General features: G+C 42.3%; 2 pseudogenes; both read left to right on the top strand.

Moving 5' to 3' along the window:
* Positions 1 to 332: 332 nt before the first annotated feature.
* LOC147462952 (uncharacterized) lies at positions 333 to 1,437 on the top strand (annotated as a pseudogene).
* Positions 1,438 to 10,003: 8,566 nt separating this feature from the next.
* LOC147462951 (secreted RxLR effector protein 161 pseudogene) lies at positions 10,004 to 10,735 on the top strand (annotated as a pseudogene).
* The last annotated feature ends 335 nt before the right edge of the window (positions 10,736 to 11,070 follow it).

The following is an 11,070-nucleotide window of genomic DNA, read 5'->3' as shown; positions in this document are numbered from 1 at the left end:
CCTCATCCCCATCAAAACATCTACCTGAACAACAAGAAGTTGCCCATCAAAAACCATTTCCCTAGAGGCAAACAACATCGTCAAAAACCAAAACCAACATTGAAAGAGCAGTGGTCGACATGTATGCCAAATGTGGCAGGCTAGGAAGCCCTGCACTGTTCTCAGTAGATGCAAAGTGAGGACATCGCTCCATATTCAATTACCTATGCTTGCTTCTGAGCATAGGTGATTGCATATGGCCTCGCGCAAATAAAAATAGAGCTTGCTTTTTCACTCATGCTGTAGTGGTGAAAAACTTCCGGAGGATTTGGCAGACCTAGAGGTCCAAACCCATGCTGATAGCCGCACTCAAAGACCATGAACTAGAAGCGGCAATTACCCTCCACTTGCAAATCTACAAGGAGTCTCGAGCAGCCACTATTGAAAAACAGCCACCCCAAGCAACACGGTTTCATCAACACAGGAGGGGCACCCAAAGAGAGATGCCTCTGTCTTCTTTTCCTGCAAGCTCTCTAGTTCATGGGCGCTTCATGAGGCCGACCAGATTTTGATCATGTCAGCATCCAGTCGCTGCTTCACGAGGAAATAGGTAGCCGTAGCATTTGCATCTCGATGCCGCTCACATGCCCCGACACAGGGCAACTCTACATCCGTAGCAACAACACCATGACCACGTCCTTCAGAGCAAGTGCTACAAACAACGTTGATGCACCTGATCCTCATCAGATCAGTCCCACTACTATTCCAATAGAGAAGCACTACTGTGCCTTCCTTGAAGAGGTCAAATTGCAAAGCACTCGGCAAGGCCCTTGCACTCCTGCTGCTTCCAATATCCTGCATGAGGACTCAATTCGCGCTTGTGTGCTCTTCTTCTCCTGCTTGCCCTAAGACGAGATGGTCATGCAGTCAATTCAAACCCTAGGACAAGATGAGTCGATTCAAACCCTATTGTTTCCCTCCAGCATCATACCATATGTCCTCCAGCTCATCTCCGCCCGTCTGCACTACCGTGAAGACATTGAATGTGCCAACATCATTTTCATCTCCGTCGACCAAGTAGGGATGGAGAATCCCCAAGTCTCACAGTCATTGGAATCCAACCTCGCCATATCTTCTTGCTGCAAATTAAATAAAGAGCTCGCCAGAGGCTTCATCTAGAGCTTTGAATCCATATAAGGCAAGCGCAGCTGGCTGCAGCACCAGCTGAGAAAATATATCACCAGTTCCTTCCGTCGACCACCTTCCTTGTGGGGGACATGGTAGCAGAGATCTTACATGCCGTCGCAAAAGAAGGAACTTACCTTGTTTTAGCGTTTTCATGAACATGTAGAAATTGCAAGATCTGATAATGGAGCAGAGGAAGAAAGATGAGTTATATAGAGAAGCCATCGTCACGGTTGATGCAGGAGTGAGGGTGCTGGTCACGAGTAAGGTGGTGTTGTGCCACGAGCAATCGATGGTGATAAGCATGTTGTGTAATGGAAATGGCCTATGAACTTTGAGAATAGCGGAATTAAGAGAATTAGAGTAAGCATTTTTGTGAGACTATTTTGAGAACATAAAAGGTGAACTTTATTAGTGGTAGCAACATAACCATAGTATTTAATTAACTTGACATGAACAATATTTTGGTAAGAGAGAGAGTTTAGAGAACTTAGCAACAATTGAGAATCGAATTTATGTAGAACCTGTCCTCCGGCTATACTCATTGGCAACGAAGATTCTTTCATGTACTTTAAGTAACAAGGGACTTTTAGGTCTTCTCTCTATGATTTCTAAAGGTGTTTTTCTCGTAGAAGTATGGAGAGTATTATTATAAACATACTCTACAAGGGATAAGTACTTTTTTCATTGTGAACGTTGATCTACTTCTGTAACATAAGTCTTTAGTAGATCGAGTATTGTAAGATTGGTTATCTCACTTTGGCCATTTGTTTGTGGGTGCTAGGTTGAAGAAAAATTCAATCTTGTACCTAGATTTTCAAAGAGACCTTTCCAGAAATTACTGATCATTCTAAGATCTCAATTTGACACGATGGATGTCGGTCAAATTGAGATCTTTGTACCTAGATTTTCAAAGAGACCTTTCCAGAAATTACTGATCATTCTAGGATCTCAATTTGACACGATGGATGTAGGTCAAATCCATGGTCTTTGAAAATGCGAGATATGAAAGAGAGTTGCCATTTGGTATGCCTTAATAGTCTTTTTGATAAGAATAAAGTGTGCTTGTTGCTAAACCTGTCGTCTATTGTCCATATTCTTGTATTCCCATGGATAGACTTGGGTAATCCAAAGATAAAATCCATGGATATACTCTCCCATGGTGAGTTAGAGATTGGCAAGGGCTAGAGTAATCCAAGTTGTTTCCCTCTATCGTACTTTCTCTTTTGGTATACCACACATTTTGAAACATACTCTTGTATGTCTACTTTCATGGTAGGCCAATAGAAGTACGTCTCTACTCCTCGAAGAGTAGGTTGAATACCTCTATGTCCCGCATAGGGAGGAGCATAGGATTCATACATGACTTTCTCATGCAAGGACTGAGTAACATATAGCCTATTGCCATGGAGAAGATAACTATCCTGCAAGGTAAATGCTTCTTCTTTCTTTCCCAAAGCAAGGGCTGACATTATGTCTTTAAAGTCAGAGTTAGTAGCATACTCATCTATCATAGAAGATAGATCATTGTGAGTTGCTATAGACACCGCAATGTGAGCAATATGAAAATAAAATTGCGAAAGAAAATTTGCCCACCTCATTTATTTGTCGAAAAGCTTGGTTTGCGTCATGAAGTACTTGAGACTTTGGTGTTCTGTTCGTAAAATGAATGGAGTTGCCAATAGATAGTGCTTCCATGTGTCTAGGGCATGTAGAATAGCTAAAATCTCTTTCTCATGAATGCCCAAGACCCGTTTATCCGTAATGAGCCTTCAGCTCTCATATGCTATGGCATGCCCTTCTTGAAGCAAGACTGCTCCAAGGCAATCACCACAAGCATCACATTGGACCTCAAATGGCTTTGAGAGATTCGAAAGCGTAAGGACTAGTTGGGAGGTAAGCTTCTCTTTGAGCTTGTCAAAACAATTTTGCTCTTTAGCAATCCATGAGTACTTAACGTTCTTCTTTGTTAAGTCATGTAATGGTCGTGCTATTTGAGAGAATTTTGCTATGAAGCATCTATAGTATGCAAACGTACCAATAAAGCTTCTTAGCTCATGTAGATTATTATCTCCAACTTCAATGGATCCATATGGATACCATCTTCGGAGATAGTACGACCTAAGTATTGAATCTCTTGAAGAAAAAATTTACTTTTCTTTTGATAAAAAGCTTGTTCTCCCTCAATGCTTGAAAAACCACTTGGAGATGTTGCGTGTGTTCCTCCAAGGACTCGAAGTAGATGATGATATCATCAAAGAACACTCTAGTGAATTTGCGGTAGGGTCTAAAGATTTTATCCATTAAACAATTGAACATAGATGATGCATTAGTCAAGCCAAAAGGCATGACTAGATATTTGTAAAGACCAAATGTTGTACGAAATGCAATCTTTAGGATATCTTCATTCACTATCCTTATTTGATGATAGCCACTTTTAAGGTCAATTCTAATAAAGTAGGTAGAGCCTTGTAGCTTATCAAACATACCTTCTACCTGAGGTACAGAAATCTGTTTTTGATAGTGATATGGTTTAGTGCTCGATAGTCCACACACATACGATACATACCATCTTTCTTTTGTACTAAAAGGACTGGATAACTGAAGGGAGAGGAGCTAGGCCTCACCATCCCTTACTCTACCAATTCTTGTCCTTGCCTCATGATCTCCTCTTGTTGAGCTTGGGAAAGTCGACAAGAAGGCTTGCTACATGGTGAGATTCCTAGTAGGAGCTCAATTTCATGGTCATCATCCCCTCGTTTTGGAGGTAAGTCCATAGGAATATCATCGATGAACATATCTTGGAATCCTTTTAGAAAATTAGACAAATCTAACTCTTCTTGATTCCTACCATTTACATTTGATAAAACATTAGGACCTTTTAGGGACTCTTTGACAAAAATCATGTACGCGAAAACTGAGCTTTTCATTGATTTGTCAAAAGCAGGAGAATTTACAAGTGGTATAGTACGATTGGACTCAATAGCATCTATATACATGCTCTTTTCCTGTAGGTGAAGTAGGTTCTCCTTTTAGGGAACTTCATGTTGGCAGCCATGCGGTTGAACCATGGTGCCCCTAGCATAACATCCTCATGTTGGAGAGGAGATATGAAAAAGTCTTCTTTGTCGACGTAGCTTTGGACATGAAGCTTCAACTTCCCAGTCAAGGGAGTAACAGAGGCTTGCTGTCCCTTGAAAGCTGTATCAGCAGTTACAATATCTTTCATATCAAAAGCTTGAATGCCCAACTTGGTGGCCAACTCCGTTGATATGAAGTTGTGAGTAGAGGGTCAAACAAGATGAAGGAATCATGCTCCTTTACCTTTTCCCAAGCATAGGAGAGAGGTGATTCTTTGTAATGAGCATCCTCTTTTCGAGCTTCAATAGTGGAAGCTCTAGGAGTCTCATTGCAGGTATTTCTCTTAGGGCAAGAATGATGGCCATGTCCTTGCTCCCCACACTTAAAACATTTGTGGTCCTTGCGAAAAGCTTCAAGGTCTTCAAGAGAGAATGACATTCCTTCTAGCCCCTTGTTGGAAATTGATGTGCAAAGCAACCATAGTGTGGTGGATTACTTCGGTGATAGAACCAGGCCGTTGAGAGTTGACAAATTTGGACTTCTGTCCAGGTAATCCCGCACAGAATTGTTGCTTTTGCTCAGCGAAGTCTGTCTTTTGAAAGACAATAGCCTTGAGATGTAAATCCCAAAACTTGTCCACATACTTGTGGATAGACTTACGGGAGAGAAGCTTCAAACTCCGCCATTCGGTAAGCACTTTGTCCTTTGCATCGCTTGCAAGGAATTGCTTCATGATGGAAACTCATAGATTTTTCCATGTCTTTGGGGCTTCGCCATTGCCACGAAGGCTAGCCCACCATTGACGAGCAGACTTTCGAAAGTGCATAGCTACATGGCGTAGTTTGGAGGACTCCGTGAAGCCCTCGTCTCCAAAGGCCGCATCAAACTGTTGGATGAAGGTCAATACTTTGTCGGTGGCACCAAAGTGCCATCATTCCATATCACTACAAGAGGTTCTTCATATTAGCGACGCTAGCAATGCAACGCTCAAATGCTTAAATCCACGTCGTCACTATACTACTTGTTAAATAGCGACGCGCATAGCGACGACCATAGCGACGCCGACAAGGGTAAAAAAATAAACCGAGAGCACCAAAAACTCAGATCTCATATTTGAGTTTTGGCACCCTAGCGAAACAGGTATATGCCCGCCTCTCTCTCTCTCTCTCTCCCCCTTTCCCCCCCTCACACACACACACACACACACACACACACACACACACACGAGGAGAGGAAGAGAGCCAGGTATGCTTCTTCCTTATTCTCTCTCTCATGTTCCCTTCCCCTCTTTCGCTCTCTCCCTCTCTCTCTCTCTCTCTCTCTCTCAGAGACACACTCACACACATTGTGTCTGAGAGAGAGAGAGAGAGAGAGAGAGAGAATATACACACATGCATAAACAAACAACACATACACACACACACACACACACACACATTGAATGTCCACACATGCATAAACAAAGGATGCATACTCACACACATTGACAGAGGAAAAGAGAGAGAGAGAGAGAGAGAGAGAGAGAAATAAAAAAAGTAGAGAAAATATGAAATGAAATGTTATATTAAGATTTAGGGTTAGGTTAGATTTAAGATTAGGCTAGATTACATTTATGTTTAGGTTAAATTTAAGATAAGGTTAGACTTAAGATTATGTTAGATTTAAATATTAAATTGTTACCATATACATGTGGTAGTGCTGTCTGTGAACACACAAGGACTGTAGGGGCATTTTTTCCCTCTTTAGGAGGTTTTTTCCCCCGAGCATTGTATAAACGCCCATCACTCTAGGGCTATCTATCTTTCCATTGCACACTATGTAACACACTCTCTATTGTGTGCCTTGAGCTTCCTTCGTCTTCTCCAAGCTGTGCGCGTTTCTCTGCAACCCTAATTCAAACAATTGGTATCAGAGCAGGTTGCGTCTCCCGGCTTAGTCGCCAACTGCTCCAGTACACGCCTGCTCACTTTATCCGATTTCAGTGAGCTTTGGTGAGCGTTTGCAGGTCGGCAAATTTCGGGCTCATTTGGGCCTCCATTTCCAATACAAGTAGTGCTGCACAGGCTATTTCGTCATTTTGTGCAGAGTTTCTATCAGTGTTGTTTTCCGCATAATAGGTGCCTTACAGTCTTCTATGGTTTGTGCTATATAGCACGTGTTGTTTCCGCTCCGTTTCTCCTATTTTCGAGCAATTTTCACATCAGGTGCAACATTTACCATGGCTAACAACAACACAGACATCTTCAAGATGTTTGTTGCTGAGGACAAGTTGGATGGGGACAATTACCCTATGTGGGCTTATATGATGCAACACGTTCTTGTGTCAAAGGGCGTCTGGAATATTGTGCAGGGCATTGATGTACGTCCTAGTTCGGAGGATGTAGGCGATGTTGAGGATGTTGCAGGTCTTGCTGCAAGGATTGCTGCTATTAGAGTTGTTTTGCCTACGGCAGAACAAGCTCGTTGGGATGTAAAGGATGCACAGGCTCATGCATTGATTGCATTGTCTGTGAAGCGCACCATTGTTCCTCACATCCGTTCAAAAAAATTTGCAAAACAACAAGCTTGGGATATTTTGTCTAGTCTTTATGCAAGCCGCAATGAGGCTAAAATTGCTTTGCTGCATAAAGAGCTGGAGTCGAAGATTATGCATGAGGAAGATGATATGGACACTTTCCTTGTTGGTGTCAAGGATATCAATGAGCAACTTATTTTTGCAGATGAAGTCATTTCAGACAGTTTCCTTGTGCAGACTGTTCTTGATGCCTTACCAGATTCCTACCAGACTTTTGCCAGTACTTGGAGACTGATGACCCAAGGAAATCCTGAAGTTGTCAAGTTTGATACATTATGCACATTGCTATTGTAAGAGTCACTTTCCAGAAGAAACAGAACTAGGTAGCGTGCAATTGAACAGGCTTTTCTTGCTTCTCAAAGAAAGGGTGGTAACAGCAATGCGGCCACTTCTTATGGTTCTGTTGCGAGTGGAAAAACTTCTGTTCCTAATGCTTCTGCTCGCAACAATTCGTCTGGAAATTCTGGTGATAAGGGCAAAAAGAAGATGCGTTGCCATTATTGTAAAGCTAATGATCACTTGATCAAGTGGTGTCCTAAGTTGAAGGCCAAAGAGGCTAAGAAGAAAGAGGGTGGTTCCACTGCAAATGCTGGTTCCACTACAAATGCAGCCATTGTTGAATCTTCTGTGAAAGGAGACTGTGTTGCTGATGTTGATGCAGAATGGGCTTTTAGCGCATAGTGCACTTACAATCCTACTGTCCATGATGCATGCTTGTCAGTTGCTGCAGATTCACATGTGTGGTATTTCGACAGTGGTGCTACAAAGCACATTACCTCACATCGTGAATCGTTTACCTCTCTCGAGTTTGTCCCTCATGGGAACTCAGTCACTTGTGCCAACAATGCCTCTTATCCGGTTCAAGGAGTTGGAAAGATTGTACTTCCTGTTGGAAATGGAAGTTCCTTCACACTTGTTGATGCACTTTATGTACCTGGGATCAAGAAAAATCTCTTGTCTATATCTGCACTTGCTAGACTTGGACTTGTAGTCAAATTTGTGGATGACAGATTTACAGTTCATGATCTTAGTTTTGATGATGAAATTGTTGCATCTGGCCTTTTGTGCCGTGGGCTGTATAAGCTCACTTTGTATGACAAGTGTGGAAATTTTTTTACAAATGTTGTTGCAGGTTCAAGGGCTATTTCAGATGCAAAACTTTGGCATGCACGTTTTGGTCATCTGAATTTAGCCAGTTTGGTGCGTTTGCAGAAATTTGATATGGTTCCTTCTTTGCTGCCTCTTGAAGCACCTGTCAAACATGTTTGTGAAGGCGGTATTTTGGGTAAGATGCAGCGTTCTAAGTTTCCAAAGGATGGTTCAGTTCGGGCCACATGCAGGTTGCAGCTTGTGCATAGTGATGTTTGTGGGCCCATGCAAACTCCGTCCTTGGGCAATTACCTTTACTTCGTGACTTTCATTGATGATTACTCCATGCATGCATGGGTATTTCCGCTTAAAGCGAAGTTCAAAGTTTTTATGTGCTTCAAACAATTTCTGGCTATGGCTGAAAATGTCTCACCCTCTGTTCCGATCGAGGGGGGGAGTATATGTCTCATGAATTTAATGCATTTCTGGCTAGTCGTGGGATAAAACACCAATATACAGTGCCTTATACACCTCAACAAAATGGTGTTGCTGAGAGGAAAAACAAGTCACTGACGGAAATGGCATGATGTATGGTCAAAAGTCAAGCTTTGCCGCATTGTTTTTGGCTTGAGGCCATCATGTGTGCCACTTATGTACTAAACAGGTGTCCTATGAAAGCTTTGCAGTCTATTACTCCATATGAAGCATGGCATGATAGAAAGCCTTCTATTGAGCACATGTGTGTTTTTGGCTGTTTGACATATGCTTTGGTGCCACAAACACAGTGCAAAAAATTGGATGATAAGGCTATCAAATGTATTTTTGTTGGTTATAGTGCTGAAAGCAAAGGTTACAGGTTATATCATCCGCAAACAAAGCGTATTCTGGTTTCACGGGATGTAGTGTTTGTGGAAGATTCTGTTCAGTCCTTGCTGTCATGTACTAGAGATAGTAATGTAAGCTCATAGCACATTTATGACACTTTGTTGCCTCTTTTCAGTGGTGGAAATACGACTATAATTTCCAATGAGGCAAATGTAAAGCCTATGGGGGTTTCTGAAAATGTTAATGATCAGCCTATTACTAATGCAAATGTACATGATGTACTTGATGAGGAAAGGGCTGAAAATGAGCAGGCTAGAGGTATGCCAAAATGGCTGGTGCACACTTTGTGTGACAGTAATTTGGATGCACCTTGTCTAGTCGTACTTGTTCAGGCTCTCGCCATGCATCTTATGCATCAAATTGTTATGCTTTGGCTATGTCTAGCTTACATGATGTTGAGGAGCCTCTGTCTTTTGATGAAGCACAGAATTCAGAAAATTGGATGGCTGCCATGCAATCAGAATATGATGCACTTATAGAAAATGACACATGGACTTTATGTGATTTGCCTCCTGGCAAAAAGGCCATTGGTACGAAGTGGGTTTACAAGTAGAAACGCAAGCCGGATGGTGAGATCGATTGATCGCCATAAGGCTCGACTTGTTGCAAAGGGTTATGCACAGCAAAAAGGCATAGATTATGAAGAGACTTTTGCTCCCACTTGTCGTATGACTACTGTGCGTTTTCTGTGTGCATTGGCAGCTCATTTTGGTAGGGATGTACATCAATCAGACATTGTTACTACTTTCTTGAATGGTGAAATATTTGAGGAAGTTTATGTAACGCAGCCTCGCGGTTTTGTCATAAAAGGACAAGAGGACAAAGTGTGCAGATGTAAGAAGGCTTTGTATGGGTTGAAGAAATCTCCTCGTGCTTGGTATGAAAAAGTTGACACTCATTTGGTTAAACGAGGCTTTCGTAACATTCCAACAGAAAGCACATTGTATGTAAAGCATGAGGGTGATGTACTTCTCATTGTGGTCTTTATGTCGATGATTTGCTGATCACTGGACCAAATGAGAGACATATTGCTGAATTTAAGGCTGATTTGAATGCTACTTTCAAGATGAAAGATTTGGGGTTGTTGCATCGTTACTTGGGCATACAATTTAAGCAGAGTGATGGTGGTATTGCCTTGTGCCAGACAAGTTACATAGAGACATACTATATAGGTTTGGACTTGAGGATTACAAACCTTTTGCCACTCCCATGGAAACAGATTTGAAATTGAGTCTTCATGATGCTCATGATCCTACCGATGTCACTCTTTACCAAACTGCTATTGGCTGCCTTGTTTATGTATGCACCAGGAGGCCGGATATGTTGTTTTCAGTCTCACAAGTTAGCAGATTCATGCATAGCCCAGGGTCTACGCATTGGCAGGCTGTCAAGAGGATTTTTCGCTACCTTAGTGGCACTTTACATCTTGGCTTGTTTTATCCCAAGGGGGGATCATTGCCGTCAGACTTACATGCTTTTTCGGACTCAAATTGGGTTGGTTGTTTTGACACGCGAGTGTCCACAAGTGGTTTTTGTTTCATGCTTGGCAGTTCATGTATATCATGGTTGAGCAAGAAGCAACCTACTGTGGCCACTTCGAGTTGGGAGGCTAAGTACAGGGCAGTCTTCACAGCTACGGTTGAGTGTGTATGGATCAGACGCCTTATGGCTGATTTGGGTGTTGGACAGGACACTACCAACACTATCTACACTGATAGTCACAGCGCATTGGAAGTTGCGAGGAACCCAGTTTTTCATGCTCGCACAAAGCACATTGAGGTGCATTACCACTATGTCATGGAGAGGCTCTCAGCAGGAGAGATCAGCTTGGCTTATGTGCCAACACAGGACAACCTTGCAGATCTTTTCACAAAGGCATTGTCTCGTGAGAAGATTGAAGCTTTCCGCAAAGCTTTGGGCTTACTCCCCTTTGTGGACTGATCATGTCCTCAAGGCATGGCACTTCCCTTTACTCATGTGCCAGCTCTCGTTCACCGCATCACTCCAGGGGGGATTTGTTACCATATACATGTGGTAGTGATATGTGTGAACACACTAGGACCGCTGGGGCATTTTTTCCCTCTTTAGGAGGTTTTTTCCCTCGAGCATTGTATATACGCCCATCACTCTACGACTATCTATCTTTCCATTGCACACTAAGTAACACACTCTCTATAGTGTGCCTTGAGCTTCCTTCGTCTTCTCCAAGTTGTGTGTGTTTCTCTGCAACCCTAATTCCAACATAGATTAGATTTAAGTTTATGCTAGATTTCAGA

This window comes from Adiantum capillus-veneris, chromosome 2, assembly GCF_014529385.1.
Source record: "Adiantum capillus-veneris isolate H3 chromosome 2, ASM1452938v2, whole genome shotgun sequence".
Classification (NCBI taxonomy): domain Eukaryota; kingdom Viridiplantae; phylum Streptophyta; class Polypodiopsida; order Polypodiales; family Pteridaceae; genus Adiantum; species Adiantum capillus-veneris.
This window is presented reverse-complemented; position numbering and strand designations above follow the sequence as displayed.